We start from the raw sequence: 16,734 nt of genomic DNA, 5'->3' as shown, positions 1-16,734 counted from the left end.
GGGGGGGGCGGCTGGGGGTGGTCCGTGGGCCCGGGTCGTCCCCGCACCCCTGGCCTCCCCGGTGCCTTGTCCGGCGGAGGCCCAGGACACCTCCCCGACTGCCCCTCTCAGGCCGCTGCAGCCTCCAGGGGAGGGGGCCGGCGGGGGGTGAGGAGGGGGGAGCCGCTGGGGGTGGGTCGCCCCGGGAGGGGCCTGGTGGCCGGGGCTGAGGGAGGGCGCGACGCCCCCTCCCCTCTCCCCGCGGACTCTGCTCGGGCCCCCTCTGCTCCCCCTGCCGTCGCGACGGGCCCCCTGCCTGGCTCGGGGGCGCTGGGGACCTGGGACCCCGCGCAGCGCCCCTGACCCCAGCAGGCCGTGGTCCAGGCTTAGTTTCACTTTTTGCTCAATCCGAGGGAGGGCTGCAGGTGGAGATGCAAAGGGGGTGGCGTGTGCTGAGTTTTCAGATTTGACTTTGGCGTTTGGACCAAGGCCGACTGTGAATTTCCACCGTTCCAGTCAAGTGATGGGGTCAGTCAGTGATCCAAGAGCTGTTTGGGGCCCGAGCCACCTTCACCCCCAGGGCCACCCCCAGGACCCTGGAAAGGAGTATTATTAGCGTTGCAGCTACCTTGAAAAATTGTGCAGTTGTGTTTTTTTTTTTAACTTTGAGAGAAGTTCAGTGCAGTAGGGAAAATGCTTTTATAAATGGCTTCCTGGGCCTTTTTTTTTTTTAGCACAATATTAATAGTCTTGTCTAAGGGAATACTTGAACAGGTAGGTTCCTTTTTGTAGGAAACATGATCTTAATAGAAGGAAAAATGAGGACCGCTGGCCTTCAGAGTCTGGGATGGGAAGCAGCGCCCATCCGAGAAGTGACAGTCATCCCAGGGAGCCCAGGTCCACCACTGGTGTGCTGGTACTGCTGGGGCCCGGTGGGGGGGGCTACACCCAGAGCCCCCACCCCCATCCCGTGCTCCAGGTTACAGTTCTGCAGGCTGATGATACTCACTTATGGGTTGCTAGTCCACGTTTCTCTGTTGAAAAGCTTCATAGGGAGTCTCAGTCAGATTCTGAACGTTCCCTAATTTGATCACTTCCTTGCTGCCCCCTCTTCCTTTTCTAGATCATCATGACTATGCACCCCCCCTTCTCATCCCCTTCAAAGTTTTAGAATTAGCCTGTTATGGCTCACTTCTGTATCCATTTCTCAGTCACCCTTGGGGATCTCCATGATTACATTGTTTAAAAGAGAGACTACATGGGATTGACAGTCAGGATGGGAAGGGGCTCTTCTTGGCCCTGGAAGGTACAGTCGCCTTAATGTCTCGAGCCAGATGTCATGTGTATGTGTATGCATAGTGGCCATGCGTGGCTGGAGTTTGCTGTTCATGCCACCCGTGTGGGGCCCCACCTGGAGAATCTCTACCAAGAGGTCTGTGTCTTAACAATAAACTGAGGCATGTGCGAGAGCAGGGTGAGAGGCAGTGTTGTAGGATGGTCAGGGAAGGTGCAGGAGGGATATTTCAACTGCCTCCAGGGAGGGTGCCCTCGGCCCTGGGCTGGCCCACGTGGCAGGCTCAGCGCCTGCATGAGTGCTCCCTGGCCTGAACACGGTCTGTGGGCCAGCGCTGGGGAAGCAAACAAAGCAGATGTTTTATTTTGAAAGGTAGAAAAAGTGTATCCACCAAGGTGATCTGTCCATTTTTACTCCTGCTTCCCACTGAGTTCACCCTGATACGTAGCCCGTGGCCTCTGATCACACCTCAACCTTGGAAAAGAGGTCTGCGAGAACAGAGGTCTGGCTGCCTGCTGAAGGTTAGGTCACAGATCAGCATGACCAGGTTTAGACTAAGATCCACGGGCTCCCATCTTCTGAGACCCCACCATCTGCTAAAAGTCCATACATTTTCATCTGGGGTCAAATCAGAGGTAGGAGGGAAATATTGAAATCCTTGTAAACAGGGAAAATAAAAAACAGAAGTTGTGTTGAGAAGAGCCAGATTCACTGGGTTTTTTTTGGACGGGAAGGGTCTGGTTAACTTGTCCAATCACATTTTACCCCTGAAATGCACACCTTCTGGTGACTTTTAGCCTGACTTAACATGGGAGACGGGAGGGCACGCTTACAGTGTGGACCAGGTGCCCCTCACTGTTAGCAGCGGCCCCCGTCAAATCTGGCAAAAGCAGTAGCTTCCGTCTCTAGCCCTTTCTTCCCTCCCTGGCCTTGTCAGAACTCAAAAGAGTTTACTGGTAGAAGTTGTGGCTGATTGATATTTATAGAGCAAAGGACCTGAGTGGCTACATTTGTCTGTTTCCTTTTAAATGATTTGTGTAAGGTAAGATCTTTAGTTACTCAGTAAGGTCAGACTGAATTTTGTAAAGCAATTACTTAGAAATTTCATAGATTTGACTTTTGGTTAACCAAAGAATATTTGAGACTTTAAATGAGTTGTTTCAAGTTGTAAGGGAAAATGTCTGTGACTTAATTGCTCTTCCTAAAACTACTTTGTAATAATCTTAACATTCATCACAAATTACTAATTTCAAAATGCTGCATTTTAGGCAAACACATGAGTGGTATGTCCTTGGACAGGCTTCCTTTCAGTTATTAAAAGAATTTGCCATGTTTGGATTATCTTTGTGGAGTGAAGTGTGAGAGGTGGTGATCTTGGGAGGGCATCTGTGCGACCGTTTGGGAGGTGGCGGGCGGGCTGGGGGGAGGCTGGCCCCCGCCCTCACTGCAGGGTGCAGTCTCACCAGCTGTGGACGCTGTGGTTTGATCGCTGTCCCTTCCCGAGCATAGCTGGAAGGGTCGTAGGTAGGGTACATCTTTCGATGCTGGTGCTAGCAGATCGATATGTGACAGGCGACATTCTTCCATACGACTCAGAACCGAGGCTGGGCACGTGGTAGGAGCAGCGTGCCAGTGGCCGAGAGGCCTGTCCCCAGGCGACTTGGGGAGGCCATGCATTATTAATGTGGATCTTCTCGATTCCTTTCTGAAAGTGGGTGGGGAGTGAAATCTGTAATAAAGAAAAATGGTAATGAATTCTACCGCGAGCAGTAGTAAAAAGCTGTATGCTGCAAGGAAGTACCTTCAGCCAGATGTGTCGCTCAGCGGCGAATTGTATCCCCTATGGTGGGAACCTGGTGGGGGAGCTAAGCTCTCTTCATCACATCGTTGGCTGACCTGAAGACTTTAGAAGCATGTGCTGACGTTAGGAGTGTCCCCTGTCTCCTCACTGAGGCTTTACATATTGTTCTGTGATAACAGCTACAATGATGGGGGCTCTGTGAGGTGTTTCATGTGCAGATTATGTTGTCTGATTCTTGGAAAAGCCCTGTGAGGACAGTGGCCTCGCCCCCATTACATGGTTGGAGAAACTGAGTGGGGAGGGCTTGGTGGGGGTTGCTCAGCTAGCAGGTGATGAATCTAGACTTCAAAGGTCTTCTCGAATCCAGAGCACCTTGATACTCAGAAAACTCAGTTATGAAAAATCTACATTTTTGAAACTAAGTGGTTGGCTTCGCGCAAGTAGTCATTTAAAAACTTTTTACTTCCAGAAGGCTACACTTGGTGGACTGGGGATCAGAAATCCCCATCTGAGATGGTGGAAACAGATACATGCTAGATATGATGTTGCATTGGAGAAAAAGTCAGGTTATGCAAATTCGTGTGTGCTCAGCTGCCTTGTGCCCTTGGTGGGAGTGAGGTGAAGGGCTGTCCTGGGGACGAGTGTAAGGAGTGCACCAGTGGTTGGTCCAGCATTCCGAGCACTGGTTTCTACTGGAGGCCACTGTCCAAGTCTAACTGGAGCCATTGAATGAATGTGCCTTTTATTAGGAAGATACACATAATCCTCATGTTCAGAGAGAAGTCCGTCAACTGGTATACCTTGCAAAATAAGGCTTAATAGCAGCGATTTTTGCCAAAATGGGCCAGAAGTCAATTCTTACATGGAGAGTGCATCAGTTTGGGTGCTGCAGGAAGCAGATGCCCAAAAGAGAGGGGCAGGAGGTTAGCTGGGAGAGAGGCTGTGGAGGCCAAGGGGCGCGGGGCAGAGTGCTATGGGGGCCCTCACCGTGTTGGTCTGATGAGGTGAGAGGAGACAGCAGTGGTGGAGAGCTGGGGAGGGAGGACCTCTCATGCAGCTCTGAGAAGGTCTCAGCCGGGGGCCTCTGGCTGGGACTGTCCCCAGCCCGGGAGCCCTGGATCCCTCAGGCCCGGCCGAGCGTGGAGGGCGCGTTGCCACCGTGCGGCGGGTTCTCCCTTGAGGGGGCTCTGAGTGTCCAAGCCCTGTGACTGCCTCACAGATGACGTTTAGTGACTTCCACAAAAGTGGAAGGACGTGGTAAACATGATCCTCCAGTGCTGATAATTATGCAGCATGGGTAGTGAGTTGGTTTTGTTTTAGAAAAAGCCCTGTGGTTATGGCAGGTCTCCTTCGCTGGGCCTGGCGGTGAGCTGGTACCCGACAGCAAAGCATCCGGTGCTGGGAAAGAACTGGGGGCTTCCAGATGGCCGTGGAGGGCAGAGCACACACACGTTAGCACCCGTTAGTGGTTATTTTCAGCTGTGTGAGTCAAGGGGCGTACTACTATAACTTGGGCTCTAGCGAACGTGTTAGAAAATGCAGTGCAGGGGAGCCTGGGTGGTTCCGTCGTTAGGCGTCTGCCTTCGGCTCAGGTCATGGACCCAGGGTCCTGGGATCGAGCCCCGCGTCGGGCTCCCTGCTCAGCAGGAAGCCTGTTTCTCCCTCTCCCGCTCCCCCTGCTTGTGCTCTCTCTCTCTCTCTCTCTCTGTCAAATAAATAAATTAAAAAATCTTTTAAAAAAAAGAAAGAAAATGCAGTGGCAGCCTGCAGTTTGCCTCTGGCTCCAGGCTAATGTGGCATTTTCCCGGAGCTCCAACTGCTTTGTGCCCTTCACTTCTTTTCTTTATAGTGTAGGGAGTTATTGGGTACAAACATTTCTTTTTTGGTAAATAAAACTACATAAAAGTTGTGAACACAGATTCTGACAGAGGCCAGGCAGGACGGGGAGCCAGGGGAAATGTAGGTGTGAAACAGAGGAGGACGGCTATGTGGACAAGAGTGATGGCCGAGGCCTCTTCTCTTGGGCATGCTAGCCGGACCCCCAGCACTGACCCCCAGCACTGCCCCAGCCAGCATGACCCCAACACAGACCCCCAGACACCCCCAGCTTTGACCCCCAGCACTGAACCCTCACCCCCAGCACTGACCCCCAGCCAGCATGACCCCCAGCTGACATGGCCAGGTGAATGCAGGACGAGAGGAAGTAGATCTTTGGTCTGCTAGGACAAGGCAGAAATCTGGGGTTTTTTGTTTTTTGTTTTTTAAAGATTTCATTTATTTATTTGACAGCGAGAGAGGGAACACAAGCAGAGGGGGAGCAGCAGAGGGAGAAGCAGGCTCCCTGCTGAGCCGGGAGCCCGATGTGGGGCTCGATCCCAGGACCCCGGGATCATGACCTGAGCCGAAGGCAGATGCTTAACTGACTGAGCCACCCAGGAGCCCCTGAGAAATCTGGGTTGTTGTATGCAATTATTTATTTTTAACAAACTGCAGACCAAATAAAAAAATGTTGCTGCCCGAATTCAGCCTATAGGTCATAATTTTTATAACATCTAGTCTAAAACATTTGTTTAATTTTTGAAATAAAGTAACTGAGCTAATGACAGGAGGACAAAATGGGCACTTTTTAAATGCATGAGAAGCAAAAACATGGATAACAGAAACCCGAGGCTTCATGTGCAGATGAAAACCAAAATATTGTTCATCCATCTCAAGCAGGGCTGCTGGAAACAGGATGGGGGTTCTCTGATGGCGTGGGGAGGGGACCCAGAGTCCGTGTCTGCCGGGAAACGGGAACTCCGTGCGTCTCTACGTGTGTGCAAGAGGCCCTCCTCAAGTCAGCATGAAGATCAGGTCCACGAAAAATGTTTACAGAATGTGCCCGAATGCTCGCCGGACAGCACTCCTAATCCGGACCCGTGTCTGCGGACCCCCTTGGCCACTGGCCCGCTGCAGGTTACAGCCACCAGGTGGCGTGGCTCTGGCACGCGAGTGTGCCTGGCGGCCCCGCTCTTTCTCCGACGCGTGTCCCTTGCTGCACAACGGGGGACGCACGTGCTCTCGAGCACTTGATCCTGTCATGAGTTCTCGCAAGTGGAGTGGATGCAAAATGTCCTGTCTAATTGTAGCCTTGATTTGCATTTCCTGCTTGATGCTGCTGAGCGTCTCCCTGCACGGACGGCCGCCCGTGTTCCCACTCTGAGTTCCTTCACCTGCTGTTCTTACCTGTGGTTCTGCACCATCCATTTCCTCGTGTGTGTGCCTCCGGCCTTCTCCCAGCTGTGTCCTGTCTTCTTCCTTTATTGATGAATAGAGCCGCCTGATTTCCTGTGGATTCACCCATCTTTCCTTTTATGGGTGCTGCCTTCTGCCTGTTGCTGAGAAGTCCTTCCCCACACTGGGGCACTCATGCGCGCTCCCGCATTCTCTTGTGGAAGTTCTGAGGTTTGCCTCCCACCTGGAGGCCCCTCATTCCTCTGGAGCTGACTCTGTGGTGTGAGAAGCGGGGAGCCAGTGCTCTTCTGTCCCCCACGGGAGCGCCGCTTGCCCACAGTGGTCCCCGCCCCCCTGGTGGCACTGCGGCCACGTGGCCACGTGTGCAGGTGCCCTCTGTCTGGTTCTCTGTCCCTCTGGTCGGTGTGTCTGCTCATCCTTCCTGCGGGGTCTCAGGAGCAGCTGGCCATTCCTGCTCTTTGCTTCTCTGTGTTACGTGTTAAAGTCGGCTTCTGAAGTCTCATGAAAAACTGTCAGGATTTTGACTGAAATGGCACTGACTGTGTAGATCAGCTGGGAGGAATTTTTCGCCATCACGGGCCATTCTTCCTGCTGTGAACGTGGCCTGCGTCTCCATTAATGCAGATTGTCTGTGGCTTCCAGTGAGTCTCCCCCACGTTCCTCAGCCTGCCTTACGTCTGCACTTACGATTACTCCCAGGGGCCCTGATGACTTCTGTTGCTTTTCTAAGTGGCATTTTTAAATTTTATTTTTTATTAAAAATTTTTTCTAACTCCTTGTTGGTGTTGAGCAGAAATGCATTTGATTTTGGGTATTGCTTTGATAGCCAGTCACCTTACCAATCTCCATTTCCTGTCATTTATTTGTAGATGTTTAGGATTTTCTTTTTCTTTTTTTAATTTACTTATTTATTTTGGGGGGTAGAGGGAGAGGGAGAATCTCAAGCAGACTCCCCGCTGAGGACGGCCGTGGGGCTCCATCCTGCAACCCTGAGACCGTGACCTGAACTGAAACCAAGAATCAGATGCTTAACTGACTGAGCCCCCCACGGGTCCCCCCTTTTTGGGTTTTTCTGTGTGGACGTCATGTCATCTGGGAGTGGTAATGGCTTTGTCTCTTGCTTGTGCCTTCTTGTTTTATGGCCAGTCTGGGGCCTTCAGGACAGTGTTGAATGGAAGTGCGACAGGGTGTCCCGGTTTTGTTCCTGATTTTAGGGAAACACTGCTGTTTCCCTTTCCGGTGTTGGCACGACAACTAAGCAGTTCCAAATGTTAGTTCTTTTTTTACTTTTTAGAGAGGTACAGAGGGAGGGGGAGAGAGAATCCCAAGCAGACTCCCCGCCCAGTGCAGAGCCCGACATGGGGCTCGACCCCACAACCCTGAGATCATGACCTGAGCTGGAACCACGAGTCAGAGGCTTAACCGACTGAGCCCCCCAGGCACCGCCCCCCTCGCCCCCAATCTTAGCTCTGAATCCTCCTGTTGCTCTCCCTGGGATCAGAGGTGGGAAGACAAAGAAAAATATAAAGAGTAAAGACTCACCTGCGGGGCGCCTGGGTGGCTCAGTCGGTTAAGCGACTGCCTTCGGCTCAGGTCATGATCCTGGAGTCCCTGGATCGAGTCCCGCATCGGGCTCCCTGTTCGGCAGGGAGCCTGCTTCTCCCTCTGACCCTCCCCCCTCTCATGTGCTCTCTCTCTCTCTCTCTCATTCTGTCTCAAATAAAAAAAAAAAAAAAAAAAAAAGACTCACCTGCACATCAGGGAGATGTGGAAATGTAACCCGGGGAGGTGCTGGCCCACGCACCAGGGGCTGCGACATGAAAAGGCTGCAGAAACCCAGTGTTTGGGAAGCTGTGGAGCAAACCGGCGCTGCGCGGGGGAGGCCACGTGGTGGGGCCTGCCCCGGAGCCGGTTCACTCCCGGGCGTGCACCAGTATGCGTACATCAGGACCCCGTGCAGGACGTCCCGGCAGCTGTGGTCCTAATGCACAAACCCTGGAAGTGCTCTAAATGCCCGTCTCCAAAGAACACGAAGAGGTAACAGCTTCTGGAATATTCACACGGCGGGGAAGAGAACCAAGCGGTTACACGAGCAGGCGTGTGTGGCTGTCACGGGCGGGCCGAGCAAAGGGTGCGTACGGCCTGGTTCCGTTCCCGCGGACACTGCTGCGCGGCTGGGCCCAGGGAGCGGCTTCCTGGCGGGGCGGGGAGCGTGCATGGCTCCTGGGGGCGCTGCAACAGTGTCTTCCTCGAGCCACGTGTTGGTCACACGGATGTGTGTGCTGTGTGCACTTTCCTGTGTGTATATTATACTGAAATCAAAAGTTTTAAAAAAGAGTAAACGAGAAAATTATAGAGACAGAAGGCAGGCACAGGAATCCAACAGCTGTATCATCAGTGAACCGAATAGCCCGACCAGGAAACCCACACGGTGCAGCTGCCAGCGATGTTCTGGAAGCTTCCGTCGCTGGAGAGGTCTGTGCTGAGCGCCTGCACCACCCGGAGCCTGACCCGGGGGGGTGATGGAGAGACCCGGCTTGCAGATACTTCCGGGGCCCAGGGACCGTGCCTGTCAGGGAGAGGAAAGCAAGCAGCCCGCTGGGGGTGGGGGTGGGGGTCTCAGGAGAGAAAACGGGAGCCGCAGGCTTGTCCGGACACGCGGTCCTTCCAGGCCTGCTGGGAAAGCGCCAGCCAACAGCAAGGGGACGGTCAGCTCGTGTGTGCCCGCGGTGGTGGCAGGAGGGGCGGCACGCGTCTGTGACAGTGACAAGGGCTGTTCAGCCGGTGCGGCCGACCTGAGAGTGAGCGGCCCCGCCTAGCGGGCTGCACCCCATGGCAGGCAGCGCACTCCGGGCCCCCGCGGACTCCGAGGTGCCTTTGGCCCCAGCCAGGAGTGACCCGGGCCGCAGGTCCCACATCCCTGAGTGGGACACACCCCGCCCGGGAGGCTTGGGGGGAGGGAGGGGGCTCCTCACAGTCACACCGACCACGGTGTCAGCCGCGCTCCCGGGACACGTGCTCCAGGTACCCTCTGCTGGTGCGAGGTGGCCTGGCCAGGCTTAGGCTTGGGCACAGCCCAGGGGCCTGTCTCTGGGTGGCTGGCTTCCTGTCCCTCAGGGGAAGCTCCTCGGGTTTAGAGCCACGTACGCAGGGTGGGGGAGAGGGGTGAGAACACCTTTTCAAGCTCTCGTGTTGGAGGATGACATACTGGGAGGGGACTCAAGAGGTCAGCGGTTCCTTCGCATGGGGGGCAGGGGGACGGTGTGGCAGGGCACCGATATTAATATACCTCCTTGGACAGTGTCACCTGTTCCAAACGGTGAAGTTACAGGAACAGAGATTGCCTATTTTTGTGTATATGCTTCCTTTCAGGTTAAGAAAGTCTTGTTTCTAAGAATATTTTGCTGAAAAGGTTTTATAAAGACTTCTTCTGCATGTATTGAGTGGATCATGTACGATTTTTCCATTCATCTGTTAATTTGGTGAAGTACATGGGTCCTTCTTTGCCTTCCTGGAAGTATCCCAGCTTGGCCGTGGTGTATGATTTTTTGCTACATTACTGTGGTTGGTGGGTAATATTTTGTGGGGGATTGTCTGCACCTGTGTCCAAAGTGAGTTTGGCTTCTAATTGTCCTTTGTCACATCCTGTCCTTGTGTGGTCTGCTCCGAATGAGCCAGGCTCCTGAGGGGTGGTGAATCCTCTCTGCTGTGTGGCAGAGCTTCTGCAAGACCGAGGTCGCGCGTTCTAGGTGTTCTCTTGGTCGCGGCCTGGCCTCTGTGTGGATCCACGATTAGGTCCTGGTTCTGTCTCTTTAAGAGCCTCAGACCCGTCAGGGTTTCCAGTCCTGCCTGGATACGGTTTGGTAGGTTCTTTTCCCAGGGAGTAATCTGCACGCGCTCGCTGTTTCCGTGTCACCGTGTCATCCCCCACTTCCGCGGCGCAGGGCTCCGGGCGTCGCCGGGTCCTCAGGCTCGGGCTGCCAACAAGGTGCCGCCGCGGCTGCAGTCTTACCTGAAGGCTCGACGGAAGGGCCCTTTCCAAGTTCACTCCTGCTTTGTCGTCAGGATTCAGCCCCTGCCAGTACTTGGTCTGAGCGCCTCCCAACATGGCAGCTCGTGTGGCAGAGCGTGCCGGCAGGACGCAAGTCCCGGTGCTGGGAGGCTTCATCCCACGTGGCCCTCCGTGGCTCTCGTGAGCCCCTTCTGGGAGAAGCCCGTGGCGAGGGGGTTGCGCCGGGCTGTGAACCACGGGGGCATCTTGGGGCTGTCGACCACGTTCTCCGTCACATTCACCTTCTCCGTTTCTTGGTGCAAAGGTCATACTATTTTCTTAGTTTTCAAATCTCTCTCTGACATGAAGTTCCCTTTCATTTCTAAAATTGTTTTTGCTTTTCTGTTTTCTTGACTCCTCCTAGCACAGGTTTCTCTCTGTTACTTTATTGCTGTTGACGAAGAGCCCGCGTTGGGTTGCGGCTCACCTCCACAGTTCCTTTGCCTTCCTCACCTTTATTTCTCGCCGTGTTCCTTGGGTTTATTCCAGTGTCTCTTTCTAGGTTACTGAGTTGACTCATTATTATTCTTTTAATTCTGTATTACTTTTTCTAAGCAAAGCTTCTTAATTTTGAGACCTGATTTCTGTCCTCAGACTTTCGGGCTCTCCCTGTCCCCGCTCTGCTCTGCTGCATGCCGTGTGTTTGGGGTGCGGTGCTCTCCCTGATCAGTCTCAGCACCTTTAAATGTCCTTGTTCTCCTGTGACCCAGGAGTGAAACAGAAGGCGCTTTTACTTCCTAAATGCATGGCGATTTTATTACTGACGTCAGCTTCAGCACCTTGTGGGCAGAGGCCACGGTGTATGTGGCGCTGAGTGTCCGGCCGTTTCTGAGACTTGGATGGCGTCACGTCACGTGCCCTGGCCAACGCGGTGGCCGTCCTGCCAGCTGGCTTCCCGAGCCCGTCTCCGGTTCTCTCCGGCCGCTCTGCGCTCCCTCCCTCTGGCGGTCTTCCGTCTCACTGCGGGGGGGGGGCTTTCTTCTCACTCATCCTGCTCTGGATTCTGTGTGCTTCCTGGAGATCAAGTGTTGTGCTTTTCATCATTCTGGAGAAACCCTGGCCGTTAGTTTGCTGAGCGCTGCTAGGCTGGATCGCACCACCCTCCAGCGTCTTCACCCTTGTTCTTGCTGCTTCTCTGTCATTTCGTGCTACATCCTGGGTGATTTTTTCAGGTCCCCAGCTCTGCCTCCCCACCCCGTCTGCTGTGTAACCAGCTCATGAAACTTTTCATTCTCTTTGGGGCGCCTGGGTGGTTCCGTCGGTTAGGCATCCGACTCTTGATTTTGGCTCAGGTTATGGTCTCAGGGTCGTGGGATCGAGCCCCACGTTGGGCTCTGCACTTGCTTGAGATTCTCTCTCTCCCTGTCCCTCCCTACCTCCCCCCTCCTCCCACTCGTGTGCACATGCGCACATGCACTCGCTCTCTCTCTCAAGTAAATCTTTAAAAAACAAAATTCTCTTCAGTTCCTTCCAAATCTGCTGCTCTTCTTGCTGGGTATTCTGTTCCTTGCATGGATTTCAGTTTCCTTTTTATCTCCAAACACTTCATATACAGCCGCTAATAATATCAAATAATGAGGATGATAATCACAGTAATACCAGAGTCTGCATTTCTTGAGGGTTGAATCCCACCACTTGCCCTGCTGCGTCTCATGCCCGGAAGCCAGTCTCTTGTGTAAATTTGGATCGTGGGCTGACGTTCGGGTGGGCCCTGTCCGTAGCTTCCTGCAAGTCTCCCCGGAGAGGTTCTGCTGCTGCCGGGAGTCCCGGAGTGGGACTGATCTGGGAATGTGTTAGTTCCTTTTTCTTTCAAGATTTATTTATTTTAGAGAGAGCGAGAGAGAGTGAATAGGGGCAGCAGAGGGAGAGAATCTCAAGCAGACTCCCCTCCGAGCACGGCGCCCGACTGGGGCTGGATCTCATGACCCTGAGATCATGACCTGAGCCGAAACCAAGAGTCAGACTCTTACCGACGGAGCCCCCCAGGTGCCCCCAGGTTAATTTTCTGGACTCAAACAGGGACTTCTAAAGATGTCACTGGCTAATAAGAAGGTCTGCCGATAGGGGAAGGGGAGAGAATGTCACAGCCTTCGGTGTCCCTAATGACTGAGGTCACCTGAGGACACACATGTACTCTCGGGGAGTCTAAGCCGAGAAGACCCTCCCTCCCCAGCTCGTCCTTGTCAAGCGCTGTAACAAGTTTCAGACGCAGTTACAAAATGTGACTCAGAATTTGTCCTCGGTGACCTTGGCTTTCTGTTGACTCCTCTGCCATCCATCCACCTGGGGTGATCTCTGCTGTTTGAGAACCAGCAAAGTCACCATGTGAACAGTTTCGTTCAGGTGAGGCTTGTTCGCTGGCTGAAGAGCCCCCATTCACACGCGGTACATGGTACACACAGTAATGCCAGGCATTTTAAAAAAGATGATGCTGACGTCTTAGTGTGTGATAGATCACATGTGCAGATTTTGGAACTAGAATCTAAACATAAAGGAAAGGCTCTTTGGTATCTAGAACAGGGTTATTCTCAGGGCTCATCTGAGGCTGTCTTCACGCTGTGTGGTGAGCCCCTGCCCCCAGCTCTGGTCCCAGCCCTGCACCTTCCACCGCACACTGTGCATCTTCTCTCAGGTGGGCACTGGGAGCTCAGCGGATCCTTTCCTGTCCGTTCTGCTGGCACCCACAACCCTTCCTCCGTCTCCCCAGGCCCTGCCGGGGACCCCCTTTCCTCTGTGTCCCTCCCCCTTTCCCAGCCACTCACTTGTGGAACCTCCTGCTTCCAAGCCCCACCACCCTGCCTCTAGGCAGGCCGCACTGGGTTACTCCAGCGAATTCACTCCGATAGCCCGAAGGCCGTCCCTGCTCCCCTCTGCTCTGATCCCCTGCGGGGACTCTCCACTGACGTCCACCTCCTCTTCCTCACGCTCTTCTCCTGCTACACCCGTTCTTTGGCTTCCCCACTGAGCCAGGTTCTGACTCGGCCTTCACACACCTACGTCTAGACCGCTCTTTCCCTCTTTGCCTGGTGAAATCTAGGTATCCTTCAACTTGGCTGTCACTTCGCTAGGGAAGCCGTCCCCTTCCCCATGAGTTAAGACACCCGCACACATGCTTTTAACACACGGTCCCACCTTGCACACGGTCTTTGTGGCCCGCCTTCCTTAGCTCACATTGTGCTGCTGAGCTTTGCCGTTCGCGCTTGTCATTGGGTAAAGACCATGAGGGTTGGTCTTGGCTCCATTGGGTTTGCAGCCAGCACACTGTGGAAGCGCATTGGAAGGAGGTGTGCACACATCAGGCACCACGTGGCATTGGAGATGGCATGTGGGCAGCGTGCAGCGGTCTTGGCCGGGCTGCCCTCAGGACCAGAGCACTTAGAAGGTGACTCGGGCTGGTGGGTGCCTCATTGAGAAGGGAGAGCGGGAATAGGAACCAGGGCTGAGCTCCGCACAGGCTTGTTCCAGCCGGCCCGGGTGACCAGCACCCGGTGTGCCCGTCCTCTGACGCCGGCTTCTCCCTGCTTTTCCCCGTGGGGTGGAGCTGGGGGAGAGGGTGGGTTTTGTCCGTAGCCACGGCAGCATGGTGGTTACAGCGGAGCGTCTCGCTGGGTCCTGGCGTGTCTCTGGAACACGGTAGAGGCTGTTCTGCCAGCCCGCACCAAAACGGGATGACTGTGTGTCATCCCAGAGCTGGGCGATGTGTCGGTGCCAACTTTTGCCTTGCTGCTGAATCATTTCATGGCTCAGCACATCCCAGAGTAGCATCTTTTCTCCCTGGAAGCCACCAGCCTGACAGCAGCAGGGACTGCTCGCTCATGAGCGCCCCTGGGACAGCTGCATGGCTGCTTGGAGGGGACAGGTAGGGCGCCTGTCCCTCTGTGCTTGTGTGGTTCTGATGCGGCCTCTCAGGGGTGCGTGTGAGAGCTGCAGGGCTGCGCGCACCCTCGTGGACCCTGAGCGTCTGGGGCTGCGTGCGGCCGCGGGCTCCCAGAGCTGCGACCTATTCGCTGTGTGCATGGTTCCCCGTGTCACAATTTTGCTTATTGCTGTGGGGGTGTGTATGGGTCACATCTATGCCTGTGGCCTTTTGAAAATGAACCTCGAAATTTGCAATCACATGGATGGTAGGACAGGTTTATTTAACAAGAGTGCTCTTACTCCCGCTCATACCTCCACCAGGGAAGGGAGAGAGAGGCGCCAGGCCGCCCCTGTCTGCGGACACCTGCACGTTTCGGGTGTGACATACGTGACACTTAACAGTGTGTTGTCTGTCGCCGCTGGAAAGATTGTTTCCAGGGCTGGTGGTTTGACGGCAGAGTTCACCCTCCGGACACGGTGGGGTGGTGGGGGCGGGCAGGGGGAGAGAGAATGCAAACAACAGGGAGGCTTCTTATAAATGAGATTGTTTGAAATGGTAAGTTCATCAGTTTGTTAAGGGCTACTGTAACCTAGCGGCTTAAGTAACAGAAGTGTTTGGTTACAGTTTTGGAGGCTGGAAGTCCGAAACCAAGATGTCTGTAGGGTTGGTTTCCTCCGGGGGCCGGGAGGGTGGCTGTGTCCAGGCGTCTGTCCTTGCTCTGCAGACGACCGTCTTTCCCGTCTCTCCACGTGGTGCCCTTCCTGCATGTGTCTCCGTGTCCCTAGATTAGGGCCCACCCTGGTGACCCCATCTTCACAAGCTGCGTCTGCTCTGCCCGTTTCCAGATGCGGCCCCGTTGTGAGGCCCTGGGGGTCAGGCCCTCAGTGTGTGAATCCAGGGAGGACATGATTCCACCCATAATAGTAAGCTGTCTTTATTTGCCAGGAGCTCTTGTAAAGCCCTGATTACTGCCGGGATTTGGGGGGATTAGAAGGGAACTGTTCAACCGTGTACAGTGAGGTGCATTCTAGTCGAGACCTGTTGTGCCAGGCACACGCTGGTGGTGGCAGTCTGTGCGTGGCCCCCTGCCTCCGAGCTCATGCCGGACCATAATCCGGAAAAGTGCGTTTCCTTTGCCCTGAGTGGCGGCGTCCATGCTGGTGGGTGGTGGTGGTGGTGGTCGTGGACCCTCCGGGGTCAGACAGGCTACGCCCGAGCCTGGTGTCCGTGCCAGATCCTGCCTCGGTTCACCTCCCCTTGTCCCACCTCTCACCGAAGTCACCACGAGGAAGCTTCGTGCCTGACGGCAAATGCTGGCATCCCTGGGGCCGCAGTGCCTGGGCAGTGGCGGGATGGTGGCCCAGCAACGGCCCGGCTCACAGGGTCCAGGCTGTGGCCAGCAGCGGACTGCCCGGCCTTAACAAGAACAGTTTTGGCGGGGCGCCTGGGTGGCTCAGTTGGTTAAGCGACTGCCTTCGGCTCAGGTCATGATCCTGGAGTCGCGGGATCGGGTCCCGCGTCGGGCTCCCTGCTCGGCGGGGAGTCTGCTTCTCCCTCTGACCCTCCTCCCTCTCGTGCTCTCTGTCTCTCATTCTCTCTCGCAAATAAATAAATAAAATCTTAAAAAAAAAAAAAACAGTTTTGGGAAAAGAAGGAACTTGAAAAGGGAACGATGATAATTACTCATCATTTATTCTTTGTCATTTATTATGCATTTATTTCCAGAAAGAGATTGGTTTCTTCTTCTCCTTCCAAATTTTGTAGAAGAAAAAGAAAATTGGAAGTATTTAATAATTCTATCTAATTTCTACTCTGTAACTTGTGATTATATTGCATTTCCAAGAAGGAGTTGGCTTTTTTTTTTAAATTAGGAAATACTTTAGGAAAAGAAAACACATAAAATATTGACCCCCCTGTACCTACTAACCAGTGGCGGAATTAATTCATCATTATAGACACATTTGAAGCAAAAGAACTAGTGAAACTAGAAGCTTCTAAAAACCATGTAAATGGAAAAGGGAAGTGGGAGGAAGACAATCCCGAGAGAATGTCATATCTTAGCTTGTGCTGCCTGAGAGCTCCCGCGGCCCATCTCGTGGGGGCCACGTCTCACGGGGCCACGCTTGAGGTGTGCCCGCTGAATTCAGATGTGTTCTCACTGTGAAAGGTGCATCCATTCCAAGACTTAGTAGGAAAAAAAAGAATGTAAAGTATCTCATTAATGTTCTTTTATATTGATTAGAAGTTGAAATGATAATATTTTGGATGTGAATCGGGTTAAATAAAATATGACTACATGATTTTTGCCTGTTTCTTGTTGCTTTTTTAACGTGCCTGCTAGGGGCTATACGACTGAAGGTGTGCGTTGCATCTGTGGCCCACGCCACGTTCCCACTAGATGGTGCTCATCATGATTCTCAGGAGCTTCACGGGTGGAGGGAGGCAACATGGGACCCTGGGCAGCCCCTCATCTCCGAAACCTACAGCCCCAGAGCGAGTGAGGAAGGCCTAACGTG

General features: G+C 53.8%; 1 protein-coding gene across 2 annotated transcripts in view; it reads left to right on the top strand.

Moving 5' to 3' along the window:
* Positions 1-16,734, top strand: part of AGPAT3 (1-acylglycerol-3-phosphate O-acyltransferase 3) — a 151,699-nt gene that overhangs the window by 60,584 nt on the left and 74,381 nt on the right. The window lies entirely within an intron of this gene.

Source organism: Neomonachus schauinslandi, chromosome 1 (assembly GCF_002201575.2).
Source record: "Neomonachus schauinslandi chromosome 1, ASM220157v2, whole genome shotgun sequence".
Taxonomy (NCBI): Eukaryota; Metazoa; Chordata; class Mammalia; order Carnivora; family Phocidae; genus Neomonachus; species Neomonachus schauinslandi.
The sequence above is the reverse complement of the archived record's forward strand: the minus strand, read 5'-3'. Positions and strand labels throughout refer to the sequence as shown.